Source organism: Abrus precatorius, unplaced genomic scaffold, assembly GCF_003935025.1.
Source record: "Abrus precatorius isolate BTA unplaced genomic scaffold, Abrus_2018 Scaffold8, whole genome shotgun sequence".
Lineage (NCBI taxonomy): Eukaryota > Viridiplantae > Streptophyta > Magnoliopsida > Fabales > Fabaceae > Abrus > Abrus precatorius.
Window position 1 is genome coordinate 11,475,960 of NW_020874428.1, and position 10,866 is coordinate 11,486,825.

Below are 10,866 nucleotides of genomic sequence, written 5' to 3' on the forward strand. Positions count from 1 at the left end.
TTTGACAGAAGTAGTTTTTACTGCTGTGTATTTTGAACAGGTGTCTAATAATGAGTGTTTGTGATAAAACACCATGAGAAGCTTGGAGTGGAAGGAGGCCCTTAATCTGACATCTTAGAGTTTTTGGGTTTATAACATATGCCCATGTATTAGATCAACTCAGAAAGAAGCTTGATGACAAAGGAGAGAAGTGCATCTTCATTACTTACAGCACCAACTTAAAGGCTTACAAGCTTTATAACCCAATGACAAATAAGGTAATTATCAGTAGAGATGTGATTTTTGATGAAGAAGGAATGTGTGATTGGTCTTCCAAAGCCCAAAGGGAGCCTGTCATAATTCCAGAAAAATATGAAAAGGAGGATTGACATGTAGATCAAAACTTGATGAGCCAGAAACATCAAGCAGACCACAGAGGCAACAAAGACTACTAGCTAAATTGGAGGATTATGTTATGGGTAATGATAATGACCCATCTGATGAAGAAATTATCAACTTTACTTTATTTGTATATTGTGAACCAGTGACTTTTGAAGAAGTTATTGATGATTAGAATTGGAGAAAAGCAACAAATGAAGAAATCCATGCCATTGAAAAGAATCAAACATGAGAACTGACAGACTTGCCAGCAAATAAAAGGCCAATTGGAGTGAAGTGGGTGTAGAAAACTAAGTACAAACCCAATGGATAAATTGATCGCTTCAAAGCAAGGTTAGTGGTAAAAGAATATAAGCAGAAGTCAGGTAATGGTTATTTTGATGTATTTGCTCTTGTAGTGAGATTAGATACAATTCGTATGCTTATCTCTCTATCAGCTCAAAATAATTCAAAAATCCATCAAATGGATGTTAAGTCTACTTTCTTAAATGGTACTTTGGAAGAAGAAGTGTATGTTGAGCAACCTGCAGGATATGAGATTGAAGACAAAGAAGATAAAGTCTACAAGTTGAAGAAAGCATTGTATGGTTTAAAACAAGCACCTAGTGTGTGGTACAAAAAGATTGATTATTACTTTGTGCAAAACGATTTTCAGATATGCCTGTCTGAACATACTCTATATATCAAATTTGTTGAACCTAATGATATTCTTATTATGTGCCTTTATATTAATGATCTAATCAAAATCTAAAGATGATTGTAGAATTCAGGGAGACCATGATTAGATGTTTTGAGATGACAAATTTAGGTCTAATGTCATATTTTCTTGGCATTGAGGTCGTTCAGCAGGATGATGGAATTTTCATCTCTCAAAAGAAGTATGCTACAGACATTTTGAAGAAATTTAAAATGGAGAATTCAAAACCAATCTCGACATCCATTGAAGAAAAATTGAAGCTAAAAAAGATAGTTATGCAAGAAGAATTGATTCAACATACTATAAGAGCTTGATTGGAAGTTTCAGATATTTGACTACCACTAGACCAGACATTGTGTTTGGATTGAACTGCTCAACAGATTCATGGAAGAGCCACAAGTTTGCCACCTGCAAGGAGCAAAGAGAATTCTCAGATACATCAAAGGTACTCTGACCAAAGGAATTTTTTATGCTAATAATTCTAATATAAAGCTAGTTGGATACACAGACAGTGACTAGACAGGAGATATTGAGACAAGGCAAAGCATATCAGGATATGCATTTCATCTTGGAACAGGTGCAGTATCATGGTCCTCGAAAAAACAAGCAACAATTGCACTCTCAACAGCCAAAGCAAAATATATAACTGTAACAAGTTGTGCTACACAAGGAGTATGGATAAGAAGGATGTTTGAAGTAATGCATAAAAAACAAGACACTCCCACAATGATTTTTTGTGATAAAAAGTCTACAATTGCACTTTCTAAAAATCCAATTTTTCATGGACAATCCAAGCACATAGACATTTGGTTTCACAAAATCCAGGAGCTAGTAACTGAAAAAGAAGTGGTGATTGAGTATTGTCTCACTGAAGAACAAGTTGCAGATATTTTTACAAAGCCACTTAAAGTTGGGTTATTTTACAAGCTGAAGAAAATGCTCGGAATGATTAATATGCACACTTGATTTAAGGGAGGCAATATTAGAAATAAATCAAGTTCACTACAAATTTTTATTGGACCAAATTTTACTTCATGATAAAGTAATGAATTCTTATTAGAGTTTCTTGAAGGCAACAACATTATAATTATAGGTGCCTATAAAACTGCATTGTTGTACATAATTCTACAAACCTGGAAATATTGGAAATTGAAGTTGCACGGACTGAAGATTATAGTCTACAAATTGTAATGGTCAAAAGGAAAAGGTTGCACGTTCACAAAGCAACAAATTGCTGGGCCACTTTCTCTTCCTTCATATATGGGTTTCTTAAATATGATATTATATTAGTTTATAAAGCCTATAAAAAGACCTCTTTATGTACCATGTATTATGCTATCAAGGTCAATGAAATATTAGAGAAAGTTTTAATTTTCTTCCTCTTAGATCCTTTTACGTAAATTTTTCTTTGCATTACTATGTCTATTTGATTACATAATCCACCTCTATCAACCCAAAAGAACATTTAAAAAGCCTAGCAAATAACTTATGTTGCATGAATATTTGTAAAACAGATTCCAAATTTCTTAAGTGGGAGGACCAATAAGGACTACAGACCAGAATATCTTCAAAAAATACCAAGATTGATTTCTTGAGATTCTGATAGAAAATTTGGTTCATGAGACTTTGGAAGGTAGTTAGGGCATGAGTAAGCCCAAATGACATTACTAGCCATTTATAATGACCATGATAAGTTTTGAATATCGTTTTCATCCTATCCTCAGATTTCATCAATATTTGGTGATAGCCTGACCGTAGATCCAATTTAGAAAAATAATGAGCTCCAAAGAGTTCATCAAACAATTCATCAACTGTTGGCATAGGAAAACTATTTTTAGTTGTAATGGCATGTAAAGCCCAACAATCTGTACAAAATCTCCATGTCCCATTTTTTTTTTTTTTAACCAAAATATTTAGAGACAAGAAAGGGCTTGTGCTATGCTGTATGATCCCTTCATGTAACATGTCTCAAACCATTTTCTCAATTTGTGTCTTTTGATTATGAAGATACTAATAAGGTTTAACACTGATTAGATCTATCCCTTGTACCAAATTAATTGTATGATTTTGCTATCTATTTGGGGAAAGTCCACTAGTGTAGTAAACCATGCTGTAGGAACGCAGTAATAATGCTAATTCAGGTTCTATATCTATGGGTAAGCCTTGTAATTCATCATTAGGAGAATCAGGTACATGTAGCAGCATAAAAAACACTTCATCAATAGAATGAGTGTTAACAAGCCTCTTAAAATGATGAAATTTGATAAGTTTGTATTTTGACTCACTTTTATGACCTTTATTTTATTTAAGTTTTGCACTGATTTATATATTAATTTTGCAATTAGTATAAGAAGGCCAAAATTGGGTTTAAGGCACATTTTGGGACCAAATTGGTTGCAAAATAAAGCTTCGCAGTAGTCAGCACGTCTAGACCTTGGCAATAAGCATGGGGGGTGCTTTGAGCCTAAGTATGACCGTAGTTTTGGCCTTGCACAACTATGCTCACCTGTGAGAAGCCCAACTATGACACAATTTTAGGTTTTCAAACCCTATTAAAAGGAACCTTGGGGGCAGCAATTCATCATTATGTTCTACATCTAGCTTTCGATCTTTGATACACCTTTCATCTCGTCTCTCTTGCACGGGATCTTTAGCACACTCTTGGCGGGACTTTGAGTTTTGAGCGACTCTCATCTTTAATTTGCTATTTCTTTTGATTATGGCTTTATTTATGACTATTTTAGTTCTTTTCTTTAGCATGAGTAACTAAGTTCATAACTAGGGCTATAAGAATTCTTGTTCATGAATTTATGGAGTTTTGACGTTAAAATCTAAATTTGATTTTCGTTTGTGATTAGTGTTTTCCTATTGTGCATAATTGTATAACCCTAATTGATTATATTGTCAGGCAACCGTACATCAATTAGTTAATGAATCTATAGGATAAAACAAGACAAAGGATTAGGTAGACTGATGAATTCACTTTTTATTATATTTTTACTTGCCTTTTTGGTGCTCCTTAATAGAAGAAATGGACTTAGATAGTGCAAATAATATAGAAATTACATTTTGAGTAAATATCATAGGTTTATTAATTTTTGGTTAATTTGCATTTAATTACATAGATATAGATTGCAATTTTAATTATCTTGATAATTTTGCAGAATGCCCAAGTTAAATTTGAGAAATCTTGGTCCTTGGATGAAAGTTGCCCCCAAAGTAGCCACTTTTGGGAGCAAAAGTGGCAACTACAGCAAGTCTGGGCATTAAAAGTTCCAAAGTAGCCACTTTCAAGACCAAAAGTGGCAACTCCAGAAGCTCCAGGGACGCTAAATTGGAAGCATGATACACGTGGCCACTATTGCCTCTCAAAGTGGCTACGCGCATCCAAAGTAGCCACTTTCAAGACCAATAGTGGCAACTCCAGAGAAGCGGCATTCCTTCCATCCTGCGCGTGGACACTTTCAAGGCCCAAAGTGGACACTTTCAAAGGCAAAAGTGGACACTTTGGTGACATGTCATCCACTATAAATAGATTTTAGGAATTAGGGTACGGGACTTTTGACACTTTATACAATTTTTCTTTGCCAAATTGGGATAATTTCTTACGACATTGGAGTCTTGGGTGACAGCCAAGGGTTCTCTATAGGTTTTAATTTTTAATTTCTCTTTTGATTTTTGTTGAATATGCATTAATGATGTTTACGTTTTTGCATTTCTTTCTCTCTTTTGTGAAGCCCATCCACATGGAGGGCTAAACTTCCTTGTAATTCCTAGTCAATGCACATGAATCTTGAATTCTTGGGATTAATTGCAATACAAATCTTTCTTTCCTTGAATTTATTAACCCCAATCTCTGAATGAAATGGAATTTGCATGAAGGGAACATTGTTTAATGAACCCTAATTTACCTAACGAAATTCTAATTCAAAATTGCTTAATTTTGATTAATCCTTGAGGTTGCTTAATCTTAGGGATAGAGATTGGAGCCCATTAAGATGCTTAATTTTAATTGGGATGTTAGAGTTAGTCTTCGCTTGTTAGATTAACTTAATTCAAGGAGAAGAAAGGGGATTATTGAATCATTTGAAAGAATAATGATGGAACTCATTGCTTGACTAGGGATTACTCATTTTAATTGATTGAATTTCATTAATTTACATTTCGTTCTTGATTAAAATCCGAAAATTGACAAACCTCCCCCCAATTTACTTGCTTTAAAATATATGTTTACACTTGTTCGATGTATGTTCCCAACCAAAAATTCCTTGGAGACGACCTAGGATAACACCCTAGTACTGCATTTATTTCTTTGCATATTTGATGAGGATTAACGACAATCTTTTGCATGACGAATAGCTAAAATTCGTTTCATCATAGATCAAACTAATATTTCTCTTTCAATCGTTATTAAATTAACAAGTTCATAGATATTTAATGCTTTATTAAATTAATATCTTCCATGACCATTATGGATATTAGTTTAGAAAAAAGACTGTTAATATTCCATGACTATTAAGTATTGATAATATTTTTATAAATGATTGGTAATCACAAGAAAATTAGATTTAGAATTAAACAGAAAAATAACATAAAATATTGAATGAGAAAACCTATATGTCCTATATTCTTCTCTATAAGTTCAACCAAGACATGCATTATATTACTTATTTCTATACCTGATTTTATAATTAAATTCTTATTTTTATTTAATTTTGCATCTGTTTAGTTCAAACAATAAGAATTAAAAAATTCTTAGTAGTTAAAACTAAACGATAATTTTAGAAACTTATTTTAAAAACTTTATATTACTTTTCAACATGTATACTTGTCTATCGAACAAAATTATGCTTGTTTGGACCCTTTTAGTTGCTTCCCTAGTCAGCTACATGAGGGCCTAACGTAGCTAACCAAGAAGTTCCAAGGACTAAATTTGCACCAGTTATAGGTAATGGAAAAACATATAACTTAATCACATGGTTCTGCACTTGGACTTGTAAATTTTGAACACATCATTCGGCAGTTAATGTATTGTCATTTCCAACCAAAACTTGAAACCGAGGCGCGGGCTCTATAGGCAATTTCAAGAAGTGAACAATTGGAGGCTGAATAAAATTGTCACTGCTACCACTATCCAAAAGAATTTGTATATTCACCCCTTGAATTTGGCCAATAAACTTATTGGTGCCTAATCCATTTGCTCCTTTTAAAGCATTGTATGATAGATGGTGTTCAGTGTCTATCTCTGGCCCAATTACAATAGTGTCAAAATCCAGGGGATCAGGGTCAAGTTCCTCTCAGTTAGTATCTTCAATTTGCAGCAAAAATGTATACTTGTTCAGACATTTACCGGCAGGGGTAAACTTTTTATCGCATGTGAAACAAAGGCCTTTTTCTCTCTAGATGTGAATTTCAGCATTAGTCATTTTCTTAACATTGTTGGCTTTGAAGGGTTGGTTAAAAGGTTTGATTGGTGGTGTGGGTAATAAGAGTGGTAATGTAGTGTTTTTGGCATGTGTGTGGGAAAGGGGCTTGGTATTTAAAGGTGTTGGATGGGGTAAGGCTTCTTGACATATTTCTCCTTAAATAAACGAGCCGTAGATACAGCCTTAAGAATGGAATCAGGACCAGAGCAATGACATCACACCTCAATTCCGGTTTCAAACCACTCAAGAAATAATCAAACAAGGCATCAACAAATAAACTAGTAACACGATTAGACAAAGTCATAAATTCTGCATAATATTGATTAATAAAACCAGTATGACAGTTTAAAAAGTGAAGAATGGGGGCATTCGTAAGGGCAAGGGCCAAACTCAATTTCTAAAGCTCTCAAAAATCCTTTCTATGAATGAAAGGATTCGGTCTAAGTCTCATTTGGAACCAAGGAATAACATCCTTGTCCATATGAACTGCAGCAATGATCAATCGTTGTTCCTTTGGAGTTTTGTAATAATCAAAGAGCTGCTCAGCTTTTAAAATCCAATGTAAAACTTTCGTGCCATCAAAACTAGGAAAATCGTGTTTCATATTCCTCACTTGAAATGGTTTCATCATCACAATGTCTTGAGTTGAGATCGTCCCACCATGGGGCTTTTGTGTATACAGGTTTGAGTTAGCTAGCTCCATTTGTTCAAAACGTTTATTATTCTCCTCATCACGTTTCCTGGATTCAAGTCTTGAACATTCATCATCTCCATCATATTTTTCGTATCTTTCTGGAGCTCTTTCAAACTTGTATTATTGACCATGGAGGTAATGAAATATGCAATCGATGGATAAGAAGTTCTGTCCTGGTATTAAGAAAATGGGTTTCTTACAGTGACAAGAGGCTATAGCAGCATTAGCTATTAGAAAGTATAGAAATAGCAGAATAATAGTGAACCCGAGAGAGAGAGGAAGTAATAGAGAGAGTGGTTACATCAGCAAGTACTCCGCACCCTTTCCCTCTCACGCTTCTTTTTATTTAAAATCCCACTACGAAATCATGTAGTAGAGAATTTATTATTCTCTTTCCCTCACTTTTGCATACTCCCATTTTCTTCAGATCATGACAATTTATCCTTTACCCATAACTAACTGTTGATCATCAAATTTGCTGATGTTCTGTCTCCGCAGCATCTTCGAGTTTTCCTTTTAATAGTATTGATTTAAATTATTTTATTAATTAGTTTAATACGTTATATATTTAAATATATATTTTAAAGTCTAAAATATACTTTGAATTAAAAAAAATTACACTTACATGATAAAAAATTTAAAAAAATTCAGTGTCAAATGTTGAAAATTGAAAAAAATATTGATTAAATAGTGGTAGAAGCTAGCATGAGTCAGCATATCAAGTAACTTATAAGTGAGTAACAGGGATGACAATGGGTAGGGTATAGGTAGGGTACTATAGTACTCATCCTCATATCCGTATTTAAAAAAAAAATACTCATATATAGCCCCATACTTGCATGGGTATGAACATTAATCCACATACTCGTACCCTCTGAGTACTTGCATACCCATTTTATACCTATTACCTGTGCTTGTTTGAGAAAAAATATATTTATAAAGAGAAATATGTTTATATAACTTCACATAGGTAGCATAATAATGCAAAAATTCATTAAGTAGTAGATAAAAAATAAATATTCAAAGATTATAAGTGTTAAATGTATCTTAATACAATAATTTTCTCAACTAAAATTCTTAGAAATAATAAGCGAAACTAAACACACAAGTTAAAACATTAAAGCGACAATGAAATAGATCTGCATAATGAGTGACCCTTCGTGTGGGATCACTTAGTGACCTCTTGTGGTGGCATTAACAACTAACTCTAATGAATAACGTTTCATAGTTGCTAGGTTTTAATGAAGCAGACATTGAGAATGAGAGTATAATTAGGACAGAGAAGTTCAAGTACTAAACAATAACGAAAAGTGGATACATAAAATATTTTTTTTTAACTTTTAGATATGAAATTATAAGAAAAATAATGGATTTAATTAAAATAATATATATATATATATATATTAATACTAGTATTTTTAACTCATGTATTATACGAAAGTATTTTGTCAAAAATACAAATTTTTTAAAATTTATTTTGATAAATTAAATATTTATAATGTATATAAATTTTAACAAAAAGAATTTGAATAAAAGATAAATAGTCACAATAAAATTTTATAATAAAGAAATATACGTGTATATCAAAAAAATTTACTTTTTTATCTAAAGAAAAAATTAACAAATAAGAATTAACAATAGTTTTTTTATATTTTATATCTTTTTAAAAACTTTTGTGAACATAAATAAATGGTAAGAATAATATTATTTAGATTCAATACATTATAGTTGTGCTTGTAATGGACATATTGCATAGAAAAATATTATTTTAAATTGAAATATTAAAAATAAAATTTAAATATTATCAATAAATAATAAACTTACGGTAATAGTAGGTAATTGTAAAATTTATAAAATATTTACAATATGTTTATTATTTATCATTCACTTTATGATTTAAATATCAATATGATTTTATTAACAAAAATATTTGTGTAAAAAATATTTTATATGTGTGTCATATATAAATAATATTTTTAAAAAAAGTCAATCTCATATCAACTATGTAATAATTAAATTGTATTAACCTAATTAATCCTTATAAAATAGTAAATAAATTTTTTTATTAAAAATATAAACCAAAATAAATTTTTTGATTTACTTTATTATTAAATTAGTCTTATATAATTTCACATAAGTAATGTAATAATACAGAAATTCAATACATTATTGTAGAATAAAATTTAAGCATATATATATATATATATATATATATATATATATATATATATATATATATATTTGGGGTATGGGGCCGGGTGAGTGGGTGGGTATTTATATACTTATACCCGCACCCATCCAATTAAAATTTGCGGGTGTTTACATACCTATACCCGTACCCATGTAGTAGGTAAATACCCTATCCATTATAGATAAATTTTATGGGTGTTCATGAGGTACTTTACCCATTGTCATCCCTAGTGAGTAACCATTTTTCAACCATTGAATGTATTTTAAAATCTATAAACGGTTTAGATCTTTTACTTATAACTTAATAATAAAAGTTTATGCATATTTATGATTTCATCCTTTAGAAATTTTCAAAATTTCTCTTTAGACCTTCAAAACCTTTTATTTTGTATCTTGAAATATATTATGTCTTTTGTCTTCAAAACTATGTAAGTTGCATTTTCCCCTCTTCACTTTTGTGTATTTTGGATCTTCTAACCTTATTTTAAGAAAGTATGCATTTAGATGCTCATTCAAATGCAAATTGTATACATAATAAAAAACAACTCTTAAGTCAATTGAATGTTGAATGTTATGTTAGATCTTTACAGTTCTCTACAAACCCTATTTATGAAGTTAATAATTTTTAGAATTAAGACTTTTACATTCACTTTTGCAGTTTCAATTCATCATGAAAATAAGGTTTTGTATTGATACATTATTCAATGCCCTTTTAAATCTTTCTCATGTTCTTCTTGTATAGTGGTTGGTTTACATCGTACAAATTCTTCAACCATCACTTAAGCTACATTTTTTCGTTTAAGCTAAAATTATCCACAAAAAATTACTCACTGAAGGTAATTTGCTTAATCGGGACTTAAATAGCTTAAGTCGTGAAATACAGTACAATAAAGGCTTAAGTGGTGAATATTAGCTTAAGCGAATATTAAGGTAAATAAACCCTTCTATTATAACCAATATAGCTGATGAATCCACATTTTACTAAATTTTTATACATCATTTATTACCTTTTATAGAAAAGAATAGACTTAGATAGTGTAAATAAGATGAATATTCCAATTAGGCTAAATAATATAGGTTTCTTAGTTTTTGATTAATTTACATTGATTTAAATAGTTTATTTTACATGTTTTGATCATTTGAATAACGTAGCAGGAATCCCCAAGCTTATTTTGAAGAATTATTGGATTTTGAGAAATCTGAGGTGAAAGTAACTACTTTCAAGATTGATAATGACAACTACAGCAAGCCACTTCCAACAAAGGGACCAAAGTGATCACTTTCAAAGCTTAAAGTGACAACTACAGCAGCCCAGAATCCACTAAACTTGCGCGTGGTTACTATGAAAGTTCATACTAATCACTCCAGAGCATGCAGAATTAAAGGTGCTGCGCGTAGTTACTATTAAAGTTCATAGTGACAACTCCAAAGAGTCCAAAATGTCCTAGTGCTGCGCGTGGTTACTATGAACTTTCATAGTA